Source organism: Eptatretus burgeri, chromosome 14 (genome assembly GCF_056783735.1).
Source record: "Eptatretus burgeri isolate ZD-2024b chromosome 14, Ebu_testis_v1, whole genome shotgun sequence".
NCBI classification, from domain to species: domain Eukaryota; kingdom Metazoa; phylum Chordata; class Myxini; order Myxiniformes; family Myxinidae; genus Eptatretus; species Eptatretus burgeri.
In genome coordinates this window covers 66023180-66043179 of record NC_140974.1, presented here as the reverse complement: position 1 = coordinate 66043179, position 20000 = coordinate 66023180, and the positions used below count along the sequence as shown (strand labels likewise).

The following is a 20000-nucleotide window of genomic DNA, read 5'->3' as shown; positions in this document are numbered from 1 at the left end:
CACCCACCTTCTGGCTTTTATGGCTTTTAATTATATCCTCTGCTTAATTGTTCGTCAACGAGCGGCCTGAAAGTTCTAATTAGCGTCACACGGCACCTGATTCATACTGGCCACGTCACTTGACGAGTGATCCAGAAGGTCCTTATTTTGAATCTGCTTAAATGGTCCTGATGTGGTTTCCTTGGCAACGCAATCATCCTAGAACCTCAACTTCTCACATCATGGTTTAAAACTGCTCTCATTAAAATTAATAAATCAATAACACTAATTAATATTATTATGATTAATGGTTTGTAATACAATAATTCCAAGGTATTTGTCTTGTGTTAGTCTCACCTTTGAGCTGTCTCGCCTGGGTTAGAATCTTAGCCCAGCTATAAACAACACTGTCGCCCTAGTGTTTCTCATGTAGGGCCATGTACATTGTTGTGTGCGTCGTCCCTCATGGATGGAGGTCAAGCTGGGTGTCGTTTGCTGGATTTAGTTGGTGGATGGATTCCATGGTTTCGTGAAGAGGAGTCGAGTTGTCGCCGGCATGATGAATAAATTACAAATTCCTGCCTGAATGTGTGGAAGCACTCTGCATTAGCAGAAGAGCCAAGCAATAGTATTTGATGCAATGAGTAGGATTCATTAAGAATTCAATCCCAGTACAATATGCACTCACTAACAACAAATCCTTTATTCTTTGAAATTCTTTATTCTTTGATTTGATTAGAAACATGTGCCATGGTGTTACTGCACAGTTTTTTCAGAGGTGTGTTGTTTGTCTTGCTAATTTCAGAAAATCAGACATCATTTAATGAGGAAGCCTGGCGTTGGCTTCACGGTTGAGGTGGCTGGCTGACTTATGATCTTAGGGTCTTGAGTTTGAGCCCCTGTCATTCAGTTAAATAACACCAGGTGGGTTGACTCAGGCTGTTATCCTTCCGAGGTCAGTAAAATGAGTTCCAGCTTCCTGCAAACAGGGAGAACCGCATCAGTGATGCAGCCACACTCCCAGCAAAGACGCAACCAGCAGCCGCAGGCTGTATACAATATAATAATAATTGAATGAGAATGTCATTGTGTGTTGGTATGAGGATAAGGACCTCCTGGAGAACCCTCCCATTTACTTCCTTAACAAACCTCTTGAACAAGTTCAAACCCTCTAAAGTTTGGTCCTCAACATCAGCCATATGACCTGCCTTGGGAAAACAACATATCCAGATCGGCCTCCAAAGCCAGCCGCTGTTTGGGCATCCTCCATTATGCCAAGTCTTTCCTTGACAAATCAGAGCTTCTAACAATTTACAAGGTCTTCCTCTGCAGCTTGATGAAGTACTGCTCTCCCTTTTGAGCTGGCACCCATCTTTCCCACCTTTTACATCTTGGTGCCACGGAGACCAAGTCCCTCAAAATCATTGGAATGTCCGCGATGTCGGCGATGAAGCTGAATCTCTGGGCCTGTTACTCCCGCATCGCAGACGGAACGGTGGCATCTTTTGTCTTCTACCACCTTCTTTCTGGGCTTGTACCCTCTGCCCTTTCCGAGCTCTGCCTCCCCAGGTTTCTGCAGGCCGCACGTGGTCTGGCAACAACCTCAATCTTGTGAAACTCCAAAAATCCATCCTCACTCTTCACTTCCACTCATTTGTTCCTTTCTTTTCTCATTTGTGGAACCAATTTCCTCAGTCTGTTCAGTCTCATTCTTCTCTCCAATATTGCTTTTCACCTTCTCCTCAAGTCACCCCCTATCCATACTCATGATCGTTAATACCCCCATTGCCCTTCACAAAGCCCACCCTTCCTTTTCAAGTTATTGTGTGTCTCTGTCTCTGTCTCTGTCTCTGTCTCTCTCTCTTTCCATTGCTGACTCCTCTGTGGTTTTTCCTTCCTCTTCTCTCAGAGCCATTCTTGCTACATTTGTGCCAGTATCCAGCTTGTTCACCCCCTGTACAATCCTCCGCCTCTCTTGGCTCTCATTTTTCCCATCACCCATTCTTCCTCCAAGTGTCCCTCTATTGTATCCCTCTGCCCTCCAGTTGATTTGTTTCCCTCTTTTCCACTGTGTCCTTTCTGTTCTGTTTTGTTCTGTGTTCTCACTCTTTCACAAGCCTCGATTTTGTATTCAAAAAAAGGAACTACAGGAAGAAAAAAAACAACAAGATGCAGCAGCTGGAAAGCAGACATTTCAATTCATTGCAAACCGTATTCATATCAGCTAAATATGACAGATAACATGGGGGTTTGGGGGCGGTAGCGGGAGTAGGCGAACACAAAGGGTGAGTCATACCTAACGAGGGGTAATGGCCCCATATTGCTTCGTTAATTATCTCCTGGCAAAGCAGATAACAGAGAGAGAGAGAGAGAGAGAGAGAGAGAGAGAGAGAGAGAGAGAGAGAGAGAGAGAGAGAGAGAGAGAGAGAGAGAGAGAGAGAGAGAGAGAGAGAGAGAGAGAGAGAGAGAGAGAGAGAGAGAGAGAGAGAGAGAGAGAGAGAGAGAGAGAGAGAGAGAGAGAGAGAGAGAGAGAGAGAGAGAGAGAGAGAGAGAGAGAGAGAGAGAGAGAGAGAGAGAGAGAGAGAGAGAGAGAGAGAGAGAGAGAGAGAGAGAGAGAGAGAGAGAGAGAGAGAGAGAGAGAGAGAGAGAGAGAGAGAGAGAGAGAGAGAGAGAGAGAGAGAGAGAGAGAGAGAGAGAGAGAGAGAGAGAGAGAGAGAGAGAGAGAGAGAGAGAGAGAGAGAGAGAGAGAGAGAGAGAGAGAGAGAGAGAGAGAGAGAGAGAGAGAGAGAGAGAGAGAGAGAGAGAGAGAGAGAGAGAGAGAGAGAGAGAGAGAGAGAGAGAGAGAGAGAGAGAGAGAGAGAGAGAGAGAGAGAGAGAGAGAGAGAGAGAGAGAGAGAGAGAGAGAGAGAGAGAGAGAGAGAGAGAGAGAGAGAGAGAGAGAGAGAGAGAGAGAGAGAGAGAGAGAGAGAGAGAGAGAGAGAGAGAGAGAGAGAGAGAGAGAGAGAGAGAGAGAGAGAGAGAGAGAGAGAGAATGAATTTGATGGCCTCTGCAACCATTATAATTGCAGTGAAATAGATATGAAACAACAATTGTATGAAAAAGCAGGAGAGAAGGAAGTTGTATGTTGAAAACAAACAGCTTGCACTGCATGTGGATGCTGTGCTTCCATTCTGTGAATACACACTCCAGTGAGGCTCTCCGCAAGCAAATGTCCTGATGTCAGGAGCTCAGACACCCACTCTGTTCCAAAGTGCCCCTTTCTTCGGAGGCTTTTCTTCCAACAAAAACTTTTCATACAAGTACAAGGAAATGGATCTCCACAGGCTCAGGCCGTGTTATCCACCAGTCGCATTCTGATCGTACCGGAATAGGCAGTTTGCATCAGGCGCATGGCCATGCAAAAGTGTGCATCTGTACGAGCTTGGAACGATTGCTTCAAAAGGAATTTTGGGTTCATGCAATAAGATGTTATTTATTTAACCAATACAATGCTGAGATGTTGAGTGAAATATACATCAATGCTTGCAAGAAATATTGCATCACATCATCACTTCACCGAAGGATAAACGCAGGTGCAGCTGGGATTTTAATCAGACATTGCCATGCTCTCCAGTCATCGGCCCACGATATAAAATCTCAGCTGCACCTGATCACATCTTTGGGTAACTGATTCTTCCTCGTTCATATGCAGGACTAGGCTGCGGGGCAGCATCATTGGCCGAGGGCACGGTTGTGCCACTGTTGCAGTGCCTTCTGCTATTTAAGACAGGATTTTGTAATTTGTTTAGGGTGCTGGTGATAGCTCACCTACTCTCTGCAAAGGACACCATGGGGGCCTTTAACATCCACCAACGCATGCTTGCGGATCAGACGCCCAGTTTAACGTCCATCCAAGGGACGGCACACACATTGATGAATCACCTGCCTGTGAAACACCAAGATGACAGTTTATAGCTGAGTCTGGATTCAAACCCAGGCTAAAGTAGTCACGTTCCGTACTTTCGAGACGTATACACATTCCAATTATATGTACTTTATCGATGCACTCATGTTCTTAATACATGCATTTTATAAACATACTCGTATTCTAAAAGTACGTACTTCAGAAACACCCCCCCCCCCAATTCTAAAAGTACGTACTTTGTAGATATACCCCCATTCTAATCGTGTGTACCTTTTCGAGGTATTCAGTGGAAAGAAGATAACGTCTGATACTGGCTCCCAGCAGGTGGCGTTTTTGGCCTACTTGAGCATATGATGTGTGGACAGAGACAGACAGACAGACAGAGAGACCTAAATGTAATACCATATGTCCTCTGACGAGGGGAAAAAACATGAGATCCCCCTGGAAATGATGCAATCCCGAATGTCCATCACAATGATCGGATCACAAGCGATTGTCATTTCGAACAATGTCCTCTTGAACAAAACAAAACAGCTGATAAAGGGACTAATGCAAGCCAAGTCATCATTCAGCATTAAAATTTATCAAGTTCAACAAATTAAGGAGCACAGACGGAAATAGCAAAAGAGATTGGAATGCAAAATAGAAACATATAAAGGTCGCAGCCACAGCATTGTCCATCATTCCTCAACCAAACTGTGTTTGCTGCTGTATTTTTGGTGGCAAGAAAGAACAAGGAGGCTCTCACATAGACGGCAGTAAGAAGTGGAGAACAAGGACAGGATGACACAATGAATAAATAAATATAATATGCATTTTCAATCGTTCATCCTAAAGGATGTTGATTCGGTCAAAGGAGGAGACGGTCGACAAGCTCGGTTTTCACGTGGATTGAGGCTGCAGGTAGAAACAAACCGTTGTACTACTCTTGTTCATCTTGTCTATAAGCAGTGACCTTTGTATTTCAAGAAAGTTGTGCTGTATGGTCTGATGTATACAGTCAGCAACAGTCATAACAAGCTTGGTAAATCAACCTTCCAAACAAACATAAAATTAATCAAGTGTGATATAAATTGTCATTGACGCATACCGACAATACATAGTACCTTCCAAAATGAGCAGGCCTTGGGTACCAGTCCCCTGGCCAAATTCTAAACTCCCACCCTGATCTACGAGGGGTCCACGACTCTACATCAATGGTTGCTCTACACCCTCGCCTGAGAAATAATGTAAACCCAAGCCCAGGTAGTCGAAGGAGGCAGTTAACCAGATTGGGTCAGGCATCGTTGGCTATACCTGGGGGCAGCCAGGCGTTGCATGCACTTAAATAAATGCAGTACTTGAAAAGATAATGTTCCGGTTGTTACCCCGTGTATGCGAAGCAAAAAGTGGGGTTAAGCTATTGGTTCATGTACTCTCCGTCCATCTGTATTATCAGTTGATGATCGAGGAACAACTTATTTAGATCGAATGTTATATGGTGAACACGATTCGGAACGTCAATGTGAAGACGAGTGTTTCATTTCACCGGAAATTGGCTCTGAATTCGTCCTGATCGCACACGCGCTCAGAGGAGTGAAATCATTTTGAAGCGGTGAAGCCGCTTCAAATATTTGGGAATGTCTTTCCTTCCATCCGTCCATCAGTCAAAAATGAAGAAAAAGAACCTTTCTAACCCACCGTGTTTCATTCTAAAGGGTTATAAAGGGTGTTTCTAAAGGGTAAGTCGAAGGGGTTATAAAGGGTGTTTCTAAAGGGTAAGTCGAAGGGGTTATAAAGGGTGTTTCTAAAGGGTAAGTCGAAGGGGTTATAAAGGGTGTTTCTAAAGGGTTTCATTCGTTTCTAAGCTTTGCCTATTTCATGTCAAAAATGCCAAACTGAACCACTTCCTTCGGATGCCGGTGAGATTTTTTTACTTTGTCAGGCAGTCAAACAAAATAGAAAATCATTCCAAACAGGAAACTTACTGTTTTTAAGGACATCATAAAGGACACAAACAACAGGCATGAATAACTAATGTAACGTGTTAAATAAGATGGTGTAATAGCCGCTGGAGAAAAAGGCAGTAAAACCAAGAATTAATTTATTTGTACACCTTTAAACCTCTTTAAATCTTTACTTAAATTGAATTATATCAGCAGAGTACCCGCCCGATGGGCGACTGGAAAACGTGGGGACAGGAATACTGTACTGTAAATGGTGAATACTTGTAATACCCCCAACTGGAGGCGGCACGACACGATACACATTTACATGGAGAATACGATTACCACCCCCATCCTCCACCAAGACCACCGGGAAAGGTAAAAACACCCCTCTACATTAATTTTGGTCATGCTGTTCCGATGTAGAAAATCTGGATGTAATCGGCCCAGAATAGTCGGAGTTGCGCGACAAACAAACACGCAAACAATGGTCCGTGAATTATAGTAAGTATACTTGAAGACTGTAGAAAACAAAATCGCCTTCATAATACTTCTAAAAACCATGCAAGATATCGATATATAGTGTAAGAGGGCGTGGAATGTTTTTCAAGGTAAAGAGGAGGCTGCCATTATGGGTAGGTACCCATCCTCTCCATCAACTCGTCTTTGTCATAGCCATCATCAACATCGCCATCACATTATTGGATCAAGTTTATCATCATCATCATCATTATTATAATTAATAAAGGTAAGCTTCATGATCTTAATAACATTAAAAAATAAACTTTATTTTATGTTCTTCATACAGGATGCCAGGTGTTGGCTTAAAGGTTAAGGTTCTTGAATTTGAGGCCATCGTTCCATTAAACAACACCAGGTGGGTTGACTCAGCCTGTCATCCTTCTGAGATCGGCAAAATGAGCACCACCTTACTGGAAACAAGGGGCACTGCATCAGCGGCACAGCCATGCTCCCAGCAATGATGCAACTAGCAACCACAGGCTGCATATGAAATAATAATAATAATGAGAGTAATAATAATAATAATAATAATGACTCAAGAAAATTAACTTTATTTTATGTTCTTAATACAGGAAAATAAGTTTCTTTTGTGTTTGTAATAACTGTTTTATTAATGAAAACAAATAGCACAAAAACAATGCACAAACATGTTAATTAAGGGTACAGTTTTAACAAATTTTTAAGTTTTAGTATCGAACCCGTTTCCCCATTACCCCCTGAGTTTGCAGAATTGCGGTACACCTCCACGAACAGCGAGGCCCTCCTGTATATACTTGAACACTGCGCGGGGTAGCGTGTTCCATGAACTCTGTAGTTGAACAGACGTTTTCTCTTATAGGTTTCTAAAATACTTCAGTGAAAGCTCGTGCAGGAGCTTTCGAGCTCTACTTCTATTATGAAACATCATATCATAATGAGGGCTGACATAATGGACAAGAGGTACACACACTCGCCTCGAAGCTGTCGAACCTGTTAGAATCCCAACCCAGCGATAAATTGTCATTCCGGTGTTTCACAGCCAGGGCAATTCAGCATTGTGTGTGCCGTCCCTCGGATGGACGTTAAACTTGGCATCCCGTCTGCCGGCATTACTTAGTGGACATTGAAGATCCCATGTCCTCCGTGAAGAGTAGGCGAGCCATCACAGGCATAATGAACAAATTATAAATTCCTGCAAATCACCACTGCTGGGAGAGGGATGGAAAACCGCCCAGCATGACCCTCGGCCAAGAAACTGCTCCGGCAGAACCAATGCTCTGTAACAGAGAGTACGGTACATCGGATCGTGTATCAAAATGAATCAAGGTTGCCACCTGTTTCATATTGTTACATATTGCCAACTCAGACTTCTCATGTTTTAGGCTGTCAGGTCAGCAGGCTCTGATGACAGCAGCCATATAGCCTAATGATCCATTCCAAGTTTTACTCAGCAACATCTCACATTTGTGTTTTCTAAAGGGTGAGATTGTTTTTACTTTTCCACCCAAACTATGAAATTAATCCCTGAAATGACATTTATCTTAGCATTTCCTTCAGGTTAATATGTACATTACACCATCAGGCAGAACCTGAGTAACAGCAGCATTCCAATATATAGTATCAAATTGACACAAAACATATTTAACGATTCAAGCATGGTCAGACAAAAGCCATTCAACGATTCAAGCATGGTCGGACAAAATCCATTTAACCATTCAAGCATGGTCGGACAAAAGCCAAATGACGGGTGCAGAATGCCCTTGCTCCGAAAGCTGTAAGTCTAGTTTGACACACTTCATTGAGGGATGTGTAGTCTCTTCTATTTGCTATTCAAACTGGTGCTTCAAAAACAGGGAATGTCAAAATGCTTTCTATTATCATGTAGTTTTTTTTTTTTTTTTTTTATGCATGAAGGTTTATTGAACAGAATGATAGATTTTGTTGAAAATCTCTAGGAATCTGTAGCTGGGTGAGCAAACTGCATCCCAAGCTCACTGGACAGTTTGGGATTGTCTTTGGACTCAGTTGGAACTTCCACTGCAGATAAAACAAATGCCAACTCTGCCGTTCATCATTCTGTGTACTCTGATCTGCACAAAAGAAATTGGATCTGCTGCAAGGAAATTGCCATGCACACGCATTGTGCACAATGCTGTCAAGCATGCTATTGAGTATAGATGAACTCTCGGTGGATGTTGAAGATGTAGTTCTGAAAGCATATCATTTTTTTTTTCTTCAATATCTAAAAAAAGAATTGAAACTGAAGAAATTCTTTCATTTTCTGGATGTGCAATGGAGAGATATTAGAGGGTGCTGCCTCGAATCCAGCCTCCGCTAGCATGTTGCAACGGAATGCAATGAATTCTCATTTCATCAGGAATAAAGACAAATGTCCAAAGCAGACCCCAAAAAAGTGCTGCAGCTGCAAGAAAATACAGACACTGCAAGATGATGACAGACGGGACAAAGTGCAAGTGTATCTCCATTTCTGCAAAAACAAATACCGACCGTATCTGCGATATAAATAAAACGACAGCGTCTGTCTCTTTCTCTGTCCAGTTTCCAATCTCTCCCCTCATTGCTTTGTTCATCGTAACCAGACATTGCAGGCATAATTAACAATGTCTTACATTTCTGTTTACAGAATCCAGACTTAACCTACAATTTCTCCTTTTATGACAATTGGCCTTGTCTAAAGTCGAACTACCAGAAGCCCGTGGTAAAAATACCACGATATAAAAAAATTTTGTTAAAGGAAGCCTTTTACTTTTGCGCTGGTTGAAAGAGCTCAAAAATGGATGGTTGTATATTTTTTAACAGCAAAGATTTTATTTTTTAGGAGCGATCGAGCCAGTGGTTTATTGCCTATACACCGCCCAGGTTCAATTTGTTTGGCTGATTGAAAAAAAAATGACAATTTTCAAGTAGGTTTGGATTCATTTGAAGCAACCTTTACTTAATATATGTGTAAATGTACATATATATATATATATATATATATGCATATATATATATGTATGCATATATATGCATATATATATGCATATATATATATGTATATATATATAGATGCATATATATGCATATATATGCATATATATATGCATATATATGCATATATACATATATGCATATATATGCATATACATATATATGCATATATATGCATATATATATATATATATATATATATATATATATATATATATATATATATATATATATATATATATATATATATATATGTGTGTGTGTACATTTTCTTCTATTGCTTTTATCTCCCAGGACCGTTTCCATGTTTGTTGGTGGGACAGACACATAGCAATAACCTAGCTATTATATATACAGTGTATAGATTTTTCTCAATGCAGTCACTGAGCAGATGCATGCTGGTGGACAGAGCTTCAAGCCCAATGGTCACGGGGTTGTTGTTGTTGTTGATGTTGTTCTATGACCATCCCTTCCTTTCAAATCCCATATGAACCCATCACCAATCTTTGACGGGTGTATAAGCTAATTCTGAATATTTATAGAAACAGTTAAAAAAAAATAGAAAGAAATTACACCACCACTGAAATATACAGAACAATATTTCTAAAGAGATAAGCTGACCAAAAGGAAGGAAGATTAATTTGATGAATGCTTCACCAAGGCAAGAATATGGCAAATTTAGTCTAAAGAAGAGGATTTCTGAATTGTGCTGTTGCTTATCTGGGCAAATGGTTCAACTTTCCAGAGGAAAACTGGCTTTTCTGTGTCCACACAATCAATGTGCAATGCTGGTCAGATACTGTATGTTACTTAGATGTAGATAATGCTGCTGAATATGATCTCTTTTCAACATCCAAAGCAATTAATCGATGAACTAGAAAAAAAAAAAGAGATTGGACTCCTCTTTAAGTGGTCGACCATATTCCAAACCACTGCACACCCTTCTAAGTATGCTATCTTTGCTCTGATTGGTGATGAACATATCTGTATCAAATGGGTACATCGAGCACATATCTTCTCATGTGCAGAACAAATGGAATGTTAAGCGTTAATCGCTGTCCTGTGGAACTGGTAAAGAGAAAACGTCTTGTTAGTCCGAATTCTGATCTGGGACATTTGCACTTTCACACAATGACTCTGAAAGAGAAGCATCTTCTCACTTCTGCAAGGAGCAATCAGAAATAGGCATGGAAAAAGAAAAAACATTGATCTCAGTGTAGCAATTCCTCCGAAATGACGACGTAGTGTAAAGGTTCATGGAAATAAACACCAAACCCAAGGTGCTGATTCTTAAATGTCCTTGCTTCGTTGCGCAACATGTTTAAAACATTGGCAGAACGTTTTAACCAGGCTGCCAAACCTTTTAATCACAAGCTGGATGGCATAACAAGGAAACAGTTAACTTTTTTTCTTTCTCAACACTCCGTTGCGGGTCCCTTCGCGTGTGACGCTGGTTCAAGCAGTTCCTCCCTCCAGCTCATCAAAGCTAAGTTTCCCGGACTTCAGCTTCACCAAAGGTGAAGGAGGTTATGTTTTCACCCCTTTCTGTCAGTTTGTTTGTCTGTCTGTCTGTCTGTCTGTGTGCAGGATATCTCAAAAAGTTGTGGACAGATTCGGATGAAAGTTGGTGGACATGTTGGGTGTGTGACCACGACGAGTTGATTTGATTTTGCTGAAGATCTGCATCCGGATCTGGATACGAGAATTGTTTAATTTTTTTAAGTGATTCTAAACCATTGAGAGATGGGGCCAAAAACGATGTATAGCAGGATATTTCAAAAATGTATTGGGCCCAATATGTTCTCGTGGATCAGTCATTGCGTGGCGGAGGTATGCGCTCTACCGAGTGTCCTTCTAGTTTCACTCCTGTGTTACTGTTCGTGTTTTTGTCCAATTTTCCGTGTCAAACCGTATAGTCCAGCGGAAATGTGAAAAAGCATGTTGTGGCATCATTTTGAAGTTTTTTTGGTTGATTCATCATCTCTGAGCTATCCTGAATCAGAATCAGCCGGGTGCCAGACTCGCACCCTTGAGGAATTTTTTTTAGAGGCGAAAAACAAAATGGCCCCCACCGACTTTCGATAAATTCTGTTTTGGGCTATATCTTCACTTCTAATGCACTTCCACACACAATTTTGGTGTCCACTACTATGTTTTCATTGTCAAGGAATCCGATAATGATAAAATTGAAGGTGTATATATATATATATATATATATATATATATATATATATATATATATATATATATATATATATATATATATATATATATATATATATATATATATATATATATATATATATGAGACCCGTCTCATATTTTTAAGATGGCTACCATTTTAATATTAAAAATGGCTATTTTGCAGTTCCACTGATCACTTCGAGTAAGAAATTGAATTTGATGAACCCTCAAATATTAATACTACGAACAATAATAGTCAATGACGGCTGAAGTAACTTACTTGCAATGATCAATGAATTGATGATTATATTGGAATACGATTTTTACACAAATATATCCGGATACATGTGGATGGTTGACTATGACTTTGGGTTATGTGTTAAAGTAAGTATGTACATGTGTATGATTTTGAAATTACCTCTTATTTTTAAGCAAACCAATATTAACTTTGTTAACGATGCAATGTTCTACATTATGTTCAATCTTCGTCATCGTCGTCGTGATTAGCAGCTATTGCCCTTGTCTGTTCGTTACCACAGTCTGATCCAGCATTACAACTGCCGAACATCGAACATGACATCTGTGTTGCCACACAACCACACCTCCCGGTGGAACATGGCCGGCTGGTGGAGCATCCACACTTGATCAGCTGCAGAATGGTGACTGGTGCAGCAGACACATCAGGTGTAAGTGTGGTTGGACACAACGTCGCACCGTCCTCACCTTCTTGCCATCCACACTTGATGGGATCCAAGTTCGGAGGGTCTGATTGAGTGGCCGATTTCCATATAATGACTTGATGATGAGCGTGATGTACATGTTGAACAAAGGCATCATGCGATGGGGCAACGACTTCAATTTCAGAGCAGAGGTAATCTTGTAGTTGGCCATCTTAGATGGTATTTTTTTCGCTGATATTGCGTTTGACTTGTTTTAATAGATAGGCTAGAGGGAGTGGGAAGGATATTAAGTTGGAGTTTCATCTTGAATATTGTTCTGCATTCAGAATTTTCAATATTTTGGCAGCAATTTTGGAATTATTAATAAGTAGATCAACTCCAAAAACTCCAAAAATGTAATCAATGAATTTCTTGTGGTCAAAAACCTATATATACATGTAGTACCAAAAATCAACTTCCCATGCCATTTAGTTGAGCAGATATCATCATTTGATGAAATACCGTAAAAGTGGCCATTTGGGGGTAGGGGTGACTTTGGTTTACAATGAGCTTTTTTTCAATATTTTGGCAGCAATTTTGGAATTATGCGAAGTAGATCAACTCCAAAAACTACAAAAATTTTATCAATGAATTCCTTGGGGTCAATAACCTATATTTAGTAGAAAAAAAAATCAACTTTCCATGGCACTTAATTAAGGAGATATCATCATTTGATGAAATACCGCAAAAGTGGCCATTTGTGGGTAGGGGTGACTTTGGTTTACAATGAGCTCTGTGGTCATCACAAGTAGCCCCATTGTGAGAATATGAAAATTGAATTGCTCAGAGAACTTAATAATGAAACTTTTGGCCAAATTTTATAGCTCTACTTACAATATTAAGTCATTCAGAGACCATCAAAGTTTGAGCTACTTTCAAGTTGAAAGCTATTTTTGACTAAAATTAAGTAAAATATGGTCATTTTCTGCTGTGAATCAAGTTTTAAGAGAATAAATCATGCTAAAATGTGTTAAGCAATGCAGAAGTAATTGAAGTTAATCAAAATTAATAATTTATGGATGCTTAACAATGATTTATTCCATCTAAACCCAATACGGGCATTTTGGTTCAATTATGGTTTGCTGGTAGCCAACTGCGAATCCAAGATGGACCCGACAGAGAAAATGTACTTGATCTGGAGGTGTTACCCAAACTTTTTTTGAAGGTCTTGGCATATAGAACAAAAAAAAAATTAGGGAAATGCTCTAAAAGAGTCATGTACACAAACACCCCCCCCCCCCCAGAGCCAGGAGTAATGTAACAAGTTTCAGTTAAATATGTTAAAGGGTGGGGTGTGGCGGAGGGATGGACGGACAGACGGAGAGCAAACCTATAGTCCCCTCCGGTAAAACCGGTCAGAAATTAAAAAAAATTATCTCACTTCTCTCTATGCACGTGTGATCAAGATGAATTCGGAGACAAAATACTGCTAAACTGCACGTTCATTTTTCGAATCATGTTCCGATTCGTGTTCAAAATAAAACGTTCAATTGAAATCAAGTTGTTCCTTGATCATAAATTGACATTCATAGACAGACAGACAGACAAAGTGAACCAATTGCTTAATCCTGCTTTTCACGTCACATGCACGGGTAACGACGACATAACACGAACATGTGAACTGATCATTCCATCTCGCATGAACAATAAAAACAAAGAATTGCAACTCGATATTGTTGTCAAAAATAATAATAATAAAAAATTTTTATTTACTTACTTTTAATGGAAATCGGCCCAAACAAGGCATAAAGCCACTTGAGGTAAGGGGCTAAGGGATGTTTAGATAAAGATAAGGATAAATCAAAACAAAATAAAAGAAAGATAAAAATAACAAGAAAACATCCAACACACAGGAAGTAGCAGAAATCAGGATATAATAATAATAATAATAATAATAATAATAATAATAATAATAAAGGACTTTATTGCTTTTTGAAGTATCAGGACCCAATGACTTTGGTCTCAATAATTCAGAAGTTATAAAAAACAAAGTGATTAAGTCCCAGGATGTGAAGAAGGAATTAAAGAACACCTAGGAACTGAAGAAAAATCGACGTTCCACCAGTGATAGTCGGAGCGACTGGAGTGATCAAGGAAACGACTTTGCAGAGAAACTGAAACAGACACTGGGAATTATCTCAACAAATGATCAACAATTGGAGGCTTGTCTGGGGTGAAGTGAACTTCCTTAAAATAGCCATTTGAGCAAACATGTGATACAGAACACCTGAAAATGTTCCTCAGCATCGGTTTGTTCTTTGTTTCTTAACATTTAACGTGGTTCTCAAGACATGATCCTAATTGGAAAAGAAGACTGATACATTGGGCACTGGGAGCGTGTCATTCCAGCTTTTGATACCCACTTAAAGGAGGTTCTACCCCAATAAGTGGAGCATAACGTCACGTAACTTCTGGGACCAATTATTTAGCCACGAGAACGAGGAGATTTGGAGAAAGGCCATGCTTTCAGGAGGGTTGACCAGGCCATTGACACACTGTTAACTTACTTTAATGATAGGATTGCAGATACAAAGACGGTGGAAAAAAGTAAACAAAGTGAGACGTTTTTCATAAATCTCTTGTACGCAACTGAGGATTGAAGATGGCTGCATTGAACCTCAAGCGAAAAGTCTTTACAAGCAAACACAAGTTCAAAGAAAGAAAAGAAAGAAACAACAAACAGATTATAACTGTAAACGTACTCCGAAAGAAAGGTTATATGCATCGATACAGATTATAAAACGGTGACTGATGGAAAAGTAATAAAAACCTTTCACCTGGTAATTCAATCGGGACAATGCAAGGAAACCATCTGATATGAACACAAGGAGGCAGTGTTGAACTGATATCTGAAGATTCCTGAAGACCTGGAGAAAAGGAATGCTTCTTGCCCACAGCGGTATATTCTACAACCCTGAATCATGAAATTGCAATCTCTCTCTCCCTCTTGTTCCATATTGTTCTTGGTTAGGTCTTGGAGCCCTGGGGGTGGTGCTTCGCAGGCAAGGTGTTGCGTCAATGAGTGTGCCAATCTTTGGAGCGACATTAGGCTTGGTGTCCCGTCTGCTAGCATTTGCTTGTGGGTCATTAAAGATTCCACGGTGCCTTATGAAAAGGATATGGCATTACGTGCCGGTACTCTTACCAAATTTTAAATTTTTGCCAGAACTTTGTTTGCTGAGTCTGCTTGCTGCCCAAATTTCCGCAACGTACGTCGCCTTCTTCCAATGTTCCCTCACTCTTCCATGAGTCTAGATGTTTGGAGAAATTTAATCATAACGTCCTGCGATGGAGTCAGAGGTGGAACTGAGCCAAGGGAACCGCTTTATCAAAATCGATGTTCTGGTCCAGAGTACAGTCAATGGATGATGATGATGATGATGATGAGTAAACACTCCAATTTAAATTGGAGTGTTCTCATGTGTACAACTCACTTCTCCACGAGCGTTGAGAACAGTCTAGCAATTGCATTTCATCCTTTCTGGGAGAAACACGAGTATTGACTGTTTGTTATAAATTGTGATCAGAAAGGCCTTCGATTTGACAGTGTGAAAACAATATCAGTTTTCTTCTTCCTCACCGAAAAAGCACCGAGCGGCACCACCGACTACTCCCTCCCGTCAGGAGGATAGTTAAGAGCAGGCACACAATGCATGCACAGTGGTGATGACCGCACACACAACAGAAAAGCTTAAACAACTGTGACTTTCCGAACACAGACAATAACAAGCTCTTGTGGACAAAACCACTTCCTTCATGACAATTTCATACCCCTCACAAAACAGCGAATCTCTGATCGGTTAATCCTGGGAATGGCAGGTTTGGCCACACTCATCCTCTCCTATGAATGTTAACCTGTTTGTTTTGCATTAAGTGATGCGACAAATGCATCCACACCAGATTAATCATGGAAACACACACACACACACACACACACACACACACACACACACACACACACACACACACACACACACACACACACACACACACACACACACACACACACACACACACACACACACACACACACACACACACACACACCGCCAGCGCTCCCGGGAGCTAGGCATCAAACCAACATCAGTCTGACATATCCTCACAAAAGAAATGAAACTTTTCCCATACATCATCTCCATTAGGCATAAATTGAGCCAAGATGACATGACAAAGAGACTTGATATGATATGTTTCAGTAATGAAGCCCATTTCCACTTGAACGGTGCCATCAACAACCACAAAAACAATTTCTGGGGAGCAGAACAACCTGAGATCACCGAGAGGAACCTGAAAGGGCCTAAGGTCACATGCTTCTGCACCTTCAACATCAGATGGGGAATGCTAGGGTCTTACTGGTTTGAGATTGACAACAGCAGGATGGTGACGATCAATGGTGACGATCAATGGTGAGCGCTACCGAGCCATGCTCCAGAAGTTCCATAATGATCTAGCCCAAAAGGTCACCCCAAACCAGCTCAGCATGACCTGGTTCATACAGGATGGTGCACCCCCGCATGCAGCTGGTGACACCATCACTTTCCTGTGGCAGCTCTTCAGAAATTGCCTCGTTGTCCTGGGTACCGCTCATGACTGGGCACCCCCATAGCCCACACTTGAACCATCTGGATTACTGGTTCTGAGGGCTGCCAAGGGCTCTGTCTACGCCAACCGCCCTGCCACACTGGATGATCTGAAGCAGGAGGTGTCAGACTACCTCCAGGCAGAGCCACATGAGACCTACAGGAAAGCTGGACAGAACTTTGGAGTCAGGATCAATGCCTGTCTGAACCACGGAGGGGCACACATTGAGAACGTCAATTATGAGGATTTTGCGTAAATTCCAATTTCAGACCTTGGGCTCTCACTAACTCGAGCAGTGACTTACTGCAACAGCAATCAGTGATAGAAAATAACCATGTCATAATCTTTCAAGAAATGTTTGGTTCAGTTTCCTGAGGTTTCTGTTAATCTGTAAATAAACATTTAAAGTTGCATCACTCTTTTTTGAAACACCCTGTAATTTAAAAGATTCCTATTAATTATGTTAATGTCACAACATCCTACATTCAACTTTATTTAAATTGTAAATCTCAAAGCACAGTTCCCTTACCCAAAGTAAGAACCTTAACCCGTAAGTCATTGAATGGTTTCCCAACCACACGGATCATCAGCTGGCAACCGTTCTTCCTCGAGGTTTCGATCCTTTCAGCCCAGAACCTCTCCAAACGGCAGATCCATAACCTCAGTCACGGATCCACACAACAGATGACCTACTGTACATCAGCAGACCCACAACCTCAGTTGTGTCCAGGCAGTCAGTCGACCAATCAATGCGACATTACAAATTAAACTTTACTCGCGAGAGGATTTAATGTATTATCACATAGCTACAACTCCCATAACACATTCTATTATTTGATAATACATTACATCATGCACATCTTACCTCAAATATAACACGTCCACCAACAAACACGTACTCTCACTGAAACACACACACACACACCAGTGCTGAACTATTTCAGTAAGTAAGGCATTATTACTTTCCTAAAATAAAGTATTATGCCATAACACTCTTTGATAAAGCCCTCTTAGAAACACTGCAGCAAATGTGAGCTTCTCTTTGAAGGCCCCTTCGCACAAATCACAAGTTTCTCGAGAAATATCAGAGAACGTGCTGACCAAAGAGTCTGGAGGAAGGGTGGAGGGCGAGGAAGGTGGCAGTGGGTGGTTGTATGTGGATGTGGGAGTGAGCGGTTGTACGTGGGTGTGGGATTGTAAAGTCCTTGTGCACATCCCGTGACTAAATCACACCTTTCCGCTTCCAATTTGGAAGGGTTTCACTGCAATTACAGTGCAAGTCCCTGCCCGAACCGGCTCCAGCCCTGCCAGATCTATTTACAAGTCTATTTCCTCCGTATGCAATTAAAGCTCACCCCCATTATAATAATGACAATTAAATATCGTGAATACGATTCAAATGTTTTCATCCACATCCAGGCTTGAGCTCCACAGGTCCAAGATTTCTACGTCCATTGTATTTCACTTCACACTCCCAATTTGTAAGCGTGTCCTCACATTCCCAGAATTCCAAGATCAGCAAATCACCGTGAAATGAACAAAAGTGCTCATGGGAAAACAATACAATGTTAAGATGTAAGTTATATAGCACCTCCTTCAAGTAAGAGTGGCCCACAGGATGGCATACAGGTACGCACACTCGCTTGTAAGCTATCTAGGCTGCGGTTGAATCCTGACCCAGGCAGAAACTGTCATCCTGGTGTGATTTATCAATGTGCGTGCTGTCCCTAGGATGGATGTTAAATCGGAATCCCATATGCCAGCATTCGTTAGTGGACGTTAAATATCCCACCGTGTGCTTTGCAAAGAGTAAGCGAGCTACCGCTGGCACCCTGAACAGTTTGCAAATTCCTGCCCGAACTAGCACTGTGGCACAGATGCACCCTCTGCCAATGATGCTACCCCGCAGCCTTGTGCTACATAAAAACAAAGAATACGAAGAGTAAAAGTAAAAGAGTAAATCTGCAAAAGACAAGTCTTTCACGAAAAAAAAAAAGAAAACATCATTATGAAAATTCAAATGTAGATTTTTTTTAGATCAAAATCTGTTTTTGTGAAGCTATTGTGCAACCACCTGCATTATACGGCCAAGGTGGTGGCCCTATTGTATAACGCAGGTATTACATCCTGCCCAATTATTTATTACCTCCACCGCTGAAGGTGAAGGAGGTTATGTTTTCAGCCCTTTCTGTCTGTTTGTGTGCAGGATATCTCAAAACGTTGTGGACAGGTTGGGTGTGTGACAAGGACAAGCTGATTAGATTTTGGTGAACATCCGGATCTGGATCTGATAATTTAAGTGATTCCTCACCATTGATAGATAATGCTAAACCGATATATAGCACGATATCTCAAAAATGTATTGGCCCGATATGTTCTCGTGGATCAGGCATTAAATGGCGGAGGTATGCGCAATACCGAGTGCCCTTCCAGTTTTGTTTGTTTTATTAACGTTTAACAGAACAAATCGTTCTCTTTTTTTTTTGTAAAATCAGCACAAGCATGAAATGTGTCTTGAACTGACTATATTTATCGTGTCAAAACACTATTATTTGTAGATTATGTCAAAGGAGCAAGGAAAGTGGTGTTTTGACGTAAACCGGAAAATGTGTGCACAACTTTGCGGTGGAATCTACCGTGATGAGTCCGAAGCACAAGGTGCGTGCTACTCTCACATCACTAGCAGGTTGGTGGCCTCTCTCTCTCTCTTTCTCTATTTATTTTTTACCTCCTCTCCTCCCTCTAGCCTCTGAGCTCTCCCAACAACTTCAGTTCTTCCAGTAACCTCCTCTCTTTAACTACCAAAATTTAGGCTCACTGCACACCCCGACTGCTGTTCCTTGCTTCTCCTGTAGTGTATGTGAAACTGCCTTTGAGAAAATGTGCTATCCTACCTCTTCCTTCCAGAGCTTTTAAGCAGGCGGTGAACCATCATTTCACGTCAATCCCCTTCCTCTTTATTACCCCTATTAACCCTGCCTACCTAACCCAATCCTCTGAGTAGCAGCTTGCAGCGTTTTCTTCTCTCGTCTCTCTCCTTCTTTCCTGCTTGTTCATTCCCTTACTCATTATGGAAGAATTTCCCCGCTCCCCTACTGTCGGTTCATACACTGTCACCTTGCGCTTCCATGAGCCTCAAAAAAAAAAATATATATATATATATATATATATATATATATATATATATATATATATATATATATATATATATATAT

At 40.9% G+C, this 20000-nt stretch overlaps 1 protein-coding gene across 9 annotated transcripts in view; it reads right to left on the bottom strand.

Annotated features, from left to right (window-relative positions):
- Nucleotides 1-20000, bottom strand: part of SYT7 (synaptotagmin 7) — a 107472-nt gene that overhangs the window by 45898 nt on the left and 41574 nt on the right. The gene's annotated exons all lie outside the window — the stretch shown is intronic.